Consider the following 10,178-nt stretch of genomic DNA (forward strand, 5'->3'; position numbering starts at 1 on the left):
AAAAGCTACATATAAAAATAACATTAGTATTAATGTGTATTAAATAATTTCCTTTCTGTGACCCAGAGCACCCAAGTGAAATACGCAGCGGCAGGGTGGGAGCGGGGGTGGCCGGTGCGCGGAGCCCAGCGGTTTGGCCGCCTGTGCGCATGCGCACGCGTTGTCGTGGTAACGGGGGCGACAGGCGCTGTGTTTTCCAATGCACGTTCTCGGGGCGCCTTGGACGCATCCTGGCGGATGCCAGACTGCGCTGACCCGCGGGCCTGGCTGCTGTCACCGTAGGAGCCGCAGAGCCCCGCGTCCCGGGCTGGGGCTGCGTCCTGAGGAGGAGAAGCGGGTGAGGGCGGGCGGTGCGCCTGTGTGACTGTGAGTGCGTGTGCACGAGTGTGAATGAGCGAGAACGCGCCTGCGCAGCCGGCAGGGGAAGGACCTCAAGTGTCGTCCAGCCTGGTACCCGCTCTAGTCCTGGACCGCGGCCGGGGGTGGAGCTGGAGAACTGGGCGGGGCGAGGCGGGGTCCGCCCTGAAGGGCGGCTCCAGACCGAGGGCCTCTGGTGTCCGCGCAGGCGCAGGTGTGCTCTTTTCCAGCTTCGGGACAGCACGTCTCGGCCTGGAGCTGGAGGGACATTTCCTAAACACGCTCGTCCTCCTCGCTGTCATTCCCCAAATTCTAGTCGTCGCTGAGCCTCGCTCAGAACCCACGACCTCCTGACGGTGCCTCGCTCCTTCCTGCCCACTTCCTCCCTGCGTGGGTGTCAGTCGGGTGTTAACCAGGAGCAGACCTGAGCGGTCAGCCCTTTTCATCATTCCTTCTCGCAGGTATCTGTGGAGAGGAGGCGCTGTAGACAGCTCCATTTCTGTTGCTGGGATACTCATCTAAATACTTTTGTCAGTTAAATTGTAGTGGTTTTTTCCAGTGCTTAGTAGAAAAGTGAATGGTGTTTTTGATCATAGAAAAATGCAATCTGTAGGCAACCGTCTCCAAAACAAGCAAACAATAATTTTTTTAAAGGAATGGCAGTATTTATTTATTTTTTAATTCCTGCAATGCATGCTTACTGTCCAAACGCCTCAAATTCTGTATTATAAGCAGTCCACAATCTTGGACACTGCAGTTATTCCAAATGTAAAATTTTAGTTTTTGCTTTGATTTTACATCATTTTTCATACAAATGAGATAAACTGGAGATATCGATTCAGTTATAGACTTAGAAGACAGAGAGAAAGCTACATTCCTCTGCACTGTGAGAAAGAGAAATTTAACATTACATCAAGACTTTGCAGAACCAGATGACAAAAAGACTCATCGCACCTTTGCCACATAAAATGCCAAGGCAGAGATCTAATTTCCCTTCAGAATTACAAAGTATGTCAGCCAAAATATTTTTTTTAATCCTCACCCGATATTTTTTGATATTTTGTTCAGATAAAGTGGGAGTGAGAGAGAGAGAAACATCGACATGAAAGGGACACATCGAGTGGTCGCCACCCGCACAGTCCAACCAGGGCTGGGGACAAACTGCAACCGAGGTGCATGCCCTTAGCGGGAACCGAACCCGGGTCTCTTCGGACCACAGACCGATGCTCTAACCGCTGAGCAAAACCGACTAGGGCCAGTAATTCCATTTCAGTTCCCCAGTGCTGAGACTGTCACATATGGCTCCAAGACATGCGCACCCCCTGAGGAGAAACGCCTCCTCCCTGCCCCTAGGGTAAACAAGCTGACTTAGGCGCTGGAGGTCTGGTTCCCCCTGGATGGCTATGTTGTCTTCAAGTCCCGACACTGCACAGCTGTGGTGTCACATGAGCTTGCAGCCCCATGTCACTGAGCACTGTTTCTCAAAGTGTGGTGCTCAGACCACCCACAGATGATTCACCAGAGCTGCTTGGTAAAATGCATCATTCCACACCTGCAGGTTAGAGAACGGCCGCCTCGTGTCCATTGCACATGTGCCTCTGTAACTAGGCCTGGCCTTTCTGGATGACCTTCACGTTTCCGAACCAGGCTTCAGACGTGTGGCAGCTCTGCACAGACCCACATGAGACCCCTGCCCCTCTCTCAGCTGACTGAAGAAAGTGTCTGCTGGAATATTTAGGTTCTCCCAGCCATGGACTGTAAGGTTGGAGGTTTGGTGGATGAACAAAATATAACGTTGAGGCATGCATTCTCGTGGCCTGGCCAGCCAAGGATCAAAGTATACATGTGAATAGATAAGATATGCATGTTGGGTTTGGAAAGCCCAAGAGGCTTATCACCCAAGTGTGAATGTGTTTGTTATGTATCTCTGCTGAAAACAGCCAGACAGCTGGAACAGGAAGTACGCTGAGCTTGGCTGTAAGGTCAACAGAGATGCGATCTCAAGGACTTAATTACCTAAAACACCATGTTGCCTAGGGAACCTTGGCATATAAATTGGGCTGCATCCAGAGATCTGGAGCATTTGCTCCCTTGCGATGCTCCCCCTTCTCCAAGCCATCCTCCTTCTCCAAGCCAAGTCTGCTTGTAGTTCATTGCGTTGCGATGACCCGGCAAGCTGAGTTGGCAAGTAGTGACCCTGATGTGACTCGAACACACAGCAACGTGACCAGCAACTTAACAGTATGCAAAGGGAATTAGAAGGGAAATTGGCAATCCAGATCAAAGTAAAAGTACGCTGAAATAACTCGAGTCAGTTGGGCATGGATTGGGACACCTGCCCAACATCCCAAGTGTCCTGAAGGGTTTCCAGTAAGACAGCATGGGGTCGAGATGACGAGATGATCTTTCTAAAGATCAGTGACTTTATGAGAGTCTTACAACAGCTGCTGAAAGCAACTCAATGCCCCGTATGGGAGCAGAAGCTCTTGCAGCTTCTGAGGGACATGCAGGAGCACTGCCCATGTTCCCTAAGGAGGGCACGCTGGATTCTGATGTGTGGTTCAAAGTTGGGGAAACCTTTAGGGTGCACTTTTTCAACCCTTCTTTTATGGCAACTGGCATTTTCAGCATTGCAGCCACTAACTAAGGAAATCAGTCCCAGCAGGGTGGCTCCATTCTCCCCTTCGGAGGAGACTCCAGAGCCAACCGTCCCTACATGGTCATCAAAGGAGGAAGCCTCTCCTCCCCTCCTCCACCTTTTGTGGAGGACTCCTCAGCCTCTCCACACCCAGCTATAGAGGGCTGTCTTAGAGAAGCCAGGAAAGCTGGAGACTTTGGAGTTTTTGCAGCTATTATTCAGCAGGTCAACAACCTGTGCACGAATGTTTGCCTTATCAGGTTTTTAAAGAATTCATGCGAAGCATAATGGAAAATGGTTTGCAAAGTTCCTTTACTATAGGAATATTGGAAGGAGTAGCTAGTAGTTATCAGATGACTCCCTGGGATTGAGCAGCACTTATAAAAATAGTGTTCTGTGGCAGTTAGAATACCAGGAAGAAGCCAGCAGCAGTCGATGGAGAATCTTGGAGCAGGGATTCCTATTGGGCAAGACATGTTACTAGGCCAAGAAACTATTTAGATCCCCAAGCACAGGTAAGGCAAGATGCTAGATTGTTTTGTCAGGCCTCAGATTTAGCTACTAAAGTCTGACTAAGGATTCCGGAGTCTGGAGAAAGGACAGGCTCTTGCTACCATTAGGCAAGAAGCACAGGAGTCTTATATGTCATTCATTAATTGGTTGCAAGAAGCGGTAAGTAGACAGGTTGATAATACAGAAGTAGCAGACATATTGTTATTACAATTAGCCTATAAGTATGCCAATGCAGGTTGTCAGGCTGTACTTGCTCCTTTGAAGGGAAAAACCTCAATGATAGTGGAATATATATATAAAGCAGGTCAGAATGTAGGGACAGAAGCGCATCGGTCCAGAGCATTAGCTGCTGCTCTTGGAACATTGCAAACTGGAGGATTCAAAAAGGGGCAGCAAGGGTCCAAGTTAGGCTTCACCTGGGGCAAGCCAGGACATTTTCAGAAGGAATGTAGAAAAGGGACGGTGGGAACCAGTGGCACTCCTGCTAAGCCTTGTCCTCGATGTGGCAAAGGGCTGCATTGGGCCAGTCAGTGTGAGTCTAAATTGGACAAAGTTGGGAATCCTTTGTCGGGAAACAGGAGGAGGGGTGCGAGACCTGGCACCCTGACAACTCCCTGGGTCCCCCAGCGTGAGGCTTTTCTCAGCCAATCAAGCGAAGGGTTGGAGACTTCCAAGTATCCACAGCAGGAAGTGCGGCCTGGACCTTAGGGCTACCACAGAATTGACCCTTAAGGAGTCTGAGTTACTTATCTCTTCCTAAGGCCCTTGCTGGAGGGAAAGTTGGGCTTAGTGATTGGAAGATCTAGTTTAACATGAAAGGAATTCAAGTGATACCAGGGGTAATTGACTCAGATTTTGAAGGAGAAGTTAAAGTAAAGATTAAGGCAGTGGGCTTTCATGTATTAACACAGGGAACCAAATAGCTCAACTTCTTCCTGGAGCCACCTCCACAGTAAGAGGAAATGCAGAGTTTGGGAGCACTGGTCAGTGTGATGTTTTCTGGACTGTGGCTATTAACACCAAGAAGCCCTTGGTCTCCATTAAAATAGAAGGGCAGCCCTGGCCGGTTTTGCCCAGTGGTTAGAGCATCAGCCCGCCGATCAGAGACCCTGGTTCAGTTTCTGCCGAGGGCATGTACCTCGATTGTAGTTTGTCCCTGGCCCTGGTTGGGGTCGTGTGGGAGGCATCCACTCAATGTGTCTCTCTCACATGGATGCTCCTCTCTCTCTCTTCCTCCCTCTCTCCCTCTTGCTCTATCTGAAGATAAATGAAAAAAAAAAAAAAAAATCTCAGAGAACGATAAAAAAAATAAATACTAGGGCAATTATTATTATTATTTTTTACTTTATCGTTGAATATATTACAGATGTTCCTCCTTTTTCCCCTATTGACAAGGGCAACTATTTTCAGGATTAGTGCATACAGGGGCAGATATTTCTAGTATAAAAGTGAGGGAGTGGCCTGGGAAATGGCCTAAAGCCCCAGTACCGTCAGTGACCGGAGCGGGAGCTCGCGCTCCTCCGCGAAGGACTCGCTCCCTCTCTTGTGCAGGTCCAGACGGACAAAAAGGATGGATTCAGCCTTGTGTCATGGAGTCTCCCCTAAATGTGTGGGGAAGGGGTCTTCTCTGTCAGTGGGGAATGGTTATTAAAACCCAGCCTTTTGGCTAGGGGTCACTGGTAAAATTCCTCCTTTCACTGGTCTGGAAAACGACAGAGTCGATATAGGTTCATCAGTGGCCCTTAAAAGGGGAAAAATTATTACAAGCAAACAAATTAGTAAAAGAATAATTGGGAGCAGATCATGTAGAACCTTCATCAGTCCCTGGCACACTCCCATTTTTGTTATTCCTAAAAAAGGTGGTGAATGGAGATGACTCCAGGATTGGAGGGCCATCGAGGCTGTCATAGAACCCAGGGAGTGTTACAGCCTGGGCCCCCCAGTCCTACAGCGATTCCTGAGAAATGGCCTGTAACTGTTGTAGATCTCAAGGATTGTTTTTTCACTATCCCTTTGGTCCTTACAGATTGAGAGAAATTCGCTTTTTCTGTTCCCTCCATTAACAATAGTGAACCAATGCAACGGTTTCAATGGAAGGTACTACCCCAAGGAATGATGTAGTCCAACAATTTGTCAATACTATGTCCATCATGCTGTTGGATACAGTAAGGAAACTATTTCCTGCCATTTATCTACACCTATATGGATATTTTGTTAGCTGCCTCTAACCCAGAAGAATTGAATCAGCCCATGTGATGCTTCAGGAGACTTTGAAAGAGACAGGATTACAAGCTACTTCAGACAAGGTGCAGCAATTAGAACCCTGGCAATACTTAGGATGGATATTAGGGGCAATAATTATTCACACCAGAAACTTACATTCTAGTAAGTGACAACTTTAAACAAATTCAAAAATTATTGGGGCCATCAGTTGGCTTTGACCTATACTTGGTCTTACTACTCAGCAGTTAACTCATTTATTTAATACTCTTGAGGGTGATCCAGCTCTAAATTCACCTAGAACTCTATTTGTAGAGGTGCAGCAAGAACTTAGAGAAATGACCACTCAAATACAAACCTGACAAGCTCATCGTGGTCATTCAAGGACCCTATTTGACTGTTTGTATATCCAATCGCACCGTACCCTACAGCAATTATAGGACAGTGAACTCCTGAAGTAAAATATCTTGAATCGATATATCTCCCAGCTACCCATCTAGAACAATAACTCCATTTATGAAATCATTAGCAAATCTAATAGCCAAAATACACAAGAACTGACAGGATATGGCCCTCAGATTCTATATTTGCCTCTTACTCAGGAACAGTTTACCATTTTGATTTCCCAGGCAATGGACTTTCAAATAGCTCTAGCAGATTTCATTGGGGAGATTAATTACTCTCTTCCGGCAAATAAATTCTTACAAAATATTCCTCAATTACACCTTAACATGGTGCGAAAAATCAGTAATACCCCGTTACCTGGGGCTAGAACTGTATTCATTGGTGGACCAGATAGATCTCACAAAGCAAGAGTAGCCTGGAAAGAAAATGAGGAATGGAGGAATATTAGCAGCCTTGAGCCTGGGTCAACTCAGCGTGCTGAATTACGGGCTGCAATATTAGCTATTCAGCAACTTATAGAAGAACCCTTAATATAGTTAGTGATTCACAATATGTAGTTAAAATGTTACAAGAATAGAACAAGCCTTTATTAAGCCTTTAGCTGATCAGCATCTATTATCCTTATTCTTATCTCTCCAAACTTTAATAGACCAACGAAATCATCCTATTTTTATAACCCTCATTTGATCTCATTTCACACTCCCTGGACCTTTAACACGAGGAAATCCGAAGGCAGAGGCCATAGTAGTGGCAACTCTTGCATTTCAGCAAGTGCAAAGTTCACAAGCCTTTTTTCACCAGAATACTCAAGCACTCATGGAAACCTTGCATTTGACCCTTTTGCAAGTTCAAGATGTTATTAAGGCTTGCCCAGATTGCCAACTCTCGGAAGGGACTCCGACATCAGCAGGAGTCAGTCCTTGGCTTCATCCCCTAATGCCTTATGGCAGACAGATGTAACACATATTCCATCATTTGCTCGATTTCAGTGGGTACATATTAATATAGGTACCCCTTCCAATTTTCTGCATGCAACCACCGCAACAGGGGAAAAAGCTAAAGATGGTAAGTGTCACTGGCTGTCCTGTTTTGCACATACGGGGGTGCCCCTGGAACTTAACACAGATGGTGGGCCAACCTGCCATCTCACAGCACTGAACTATTTCTCCAGCAGTGGGCATTAGCTGTAAACTGGCATCCCCTATAACGCTGCAGGACAAGCTATTGTTGAACGTGCTCGTGCTACTTTAAAAATTTTAATTACAAAACAAAAGGGGGGAGTATGGGTGAACCCCCTGTGAATCAACTTTCTCTGGCAATCTGTACCTTAATTTTTAAAGTTGAGATTGCTTTGGCACTACGGCTGTGGAGCGACATTTTCAACAAAAAGCTTCAGCCACAGGGCCCGGGCCTATAGTCCGGCACCTGGATCCACAGCAGGGGCCTGAATGGCGGGGTCCTGCAGAGTTACTGGCTTGGGGGTGGGGTGTGCTTGTATTTTGTCTCCTACGGGTCCCAAGTGGCTGGTGGCTTGGTGGATAAAACCTCACCATGAACAGGAAGGACCTGCTCTTTAACCCAGTTCCTCAGATGGCGCAGCTAACCTTGGACATTGATCATAACACCCACTATTAGCTAAAGCATTTGGACAACCTTGTAAAAAGAGGTTTATTGGGTGGCTTACAGCATTCATCATTTCAGCCATAGTCACTGCTGCCACTGTCACAGCCTGGACAGAATCGGTCCAAAGGGCACATACAGTGATGATCAATGTTACTAAAGGTATGGCTTCCTGGACAGAGATCGACGAAGGGGTTTAGCTCGATCAGATGCCTCCGAGGCCGCAGTATGTGGCTGGGAGAGCGTGAAGAGGCCTTAGCCACTCGCTCTACATTACACTGTGATTGGGAGTTTAGTCATAGTGTGTATGTAACTGCATTGCCTTGGAATGCCCCACTCACAATTGGACAGCAGTCAAACAACACCTACAAGGAGCTTTTGCTGCAACCTTGGAGGGCAAGTAGCTAACCTAAAAAAGACTCTGGAAACACAGTCAGCAGATGTACAGCAGCTTGCTCAGTAGAATGTTTTAAAGGCAATCTCAGAGAATGTCCAGTGGCTCAATCCAATGCACTGGTTTGAGGGTTTCAATCTTAGAATCTGGATATTTACTGCTGTTGGTTGTTTTCTTGACTGTGTTGGCCGCATAGTACTCCGAGTGCTCTGGTGAGCGGTGTCCTCTACGCAGAAGACTGAAAAGCGAGTGATGACGCTCCTGACCACTGCAGCTGTGGCGATTCCTCAATGATAAGAAAACAAAAAAGGGGAAGAAGTAGGGTTGGGGGTTTGGTGGATGAACCAAATGTAACCTTGAGGTGTGCATTCTGGTGGCCTAGCCAGCCAAAGATCAAAGTATACATGAGAACAGATACGGTCTGCATGATGGGTTTGGAAAGCCACCCTGATAGCGCCAAGGGGCTTACTGCCCAAGAGTGAATGTGTTTATTATGTATCTCCAGTGAAAACAACCAAGAGACAGTTGGAGCAGGAAGTACGCTGGGCTTGGCTGTAAGGTCAGCAGAGACGCCATCTCAAGGACTTAATTACCTAAAACACTATGTAACCCGGGGAACCACTCTGTAAATAAATCGGGCTACATCCAGAGATCTGGAGCATTTGCTGTCTTGCAATGCCCCCCCCACACACACACACACACTCCAAGTCATTGCGTTGCGACGACCCCCGGCAGGCCGAGAGTCTGCAGTGGACTCGTCTCCTGCACGTTGACCAGTGTAACTTTTCTTTCTGTTGCATTTCTCAGTAGGATGTTATGCCCTCAAAGTGGCGGTTTCTAGTGACCAGTGCCTTTGGAGAAGGGTTCGTCAGTGTCACTGTTAAGGCAGGTAAGCCCGTGTATAGTGGCTTGCCATTGTAAGGGGGTGGGTCTCAGCTTTTGGTACCTGAATGACAGTAATATATTCTTATTTTAATATGAGCCTCTCTTATCTTCTGCTTTCTGTATAGCTCAGTGCTCACTGACACTGCTGTTGAAGGTGACAGTCAAGGTCACTGCTTGCTGTTCCTGAGGGGTGTCCTTCCCTGCACTCTCTTGCCACTGTTCCTCGTGACTCCCCTTTACTGTAGGGAAAGGGCCATTTTAAATACATTCCACCCAGCCAGTGAGGGGTCAAGGGAAAATCTGTGCCCTGGGCTTTCGAGTCCATAGTCCTTCCCGGCCACGCTGGCACACAGGCCAGTGTGCTGTGCGAATTAGGCAGGTGGGCCTTTGGGTGGGCACCATCCTGGCTCACGGAACGTGGCTGTCCCGGAGCCTCTGCTGCTCCCTCAGCCAGGCTGTGAGCACAACCACAGGGCCACCTCTGTGCCAACTGCCCCCTCCCCCGGGGGACACACCAGCAGGCTCTCTGCCCACAGGACGGGAGGCTGCAAAGGAGATTAAGGGGAGTACGTGCTCAGCGGCATCTCCTAAGGTGGTTTCTCTCAGTGACAGCACCAACACTGGTATCCCATCTGCGTCAGGCCTGCGTCACACCTTCCCAGCTTCTGGGTCGGGAAGAGTGGGGTGTTACCTGTTGATTTTCTAAAACCTCAGGCAGGGCCCTGGCTGGTTTGGCTCAGCGGTTAGAGCATAGGCCCTATGGATCAGAGAGTCGTGGGTTTGATTCTGGCCAAGGGCACGTACCTTGGTTGTGGTTCGACCTGGCCCTGGTTGGGGTCGTGCGGGAGGCAACTAGTCGATGTGTCTCTCTGACATCGATGTTTCTCTCTCTCTCTCTCTCTCTCTCAAGGTAAATGGAAAAATATCCTCGGGTGAGGATTAAAAAACACCTCTGGCAGAGAGCTTTCCTGGTTTCTACTTCTCACTCACCTCTAGCTCACAATGACCCTGTGCCAATGTGGCACATCCATCCCCTTCATACCTGTCTGAACAGGTCTGGTAGTGACCAGAACACACTCAGATGATGGACTGGCAAGAAAAGAACTGGAGCCAGGAACTTGAACGCAGAAACAGGAAACTGTGGAC

The sequence above is a fragment of the Molossus molossus genome, unplaced genomic scaffold (assembly GCF_014108415.1).
Source record: "Molossus molossus isolate mMolMol1 unplaced genomic scaffold, mMolMol1.p scaffold_m16_p_20, whole genome shotgun sequence".
NCBI classification, from domain to species: domain Eukaryota; kingdom Metazoa; phylum Chordata; class Mammalia; order Chiroptera; family Molossidae; genus Molossus; species Molossus molossus.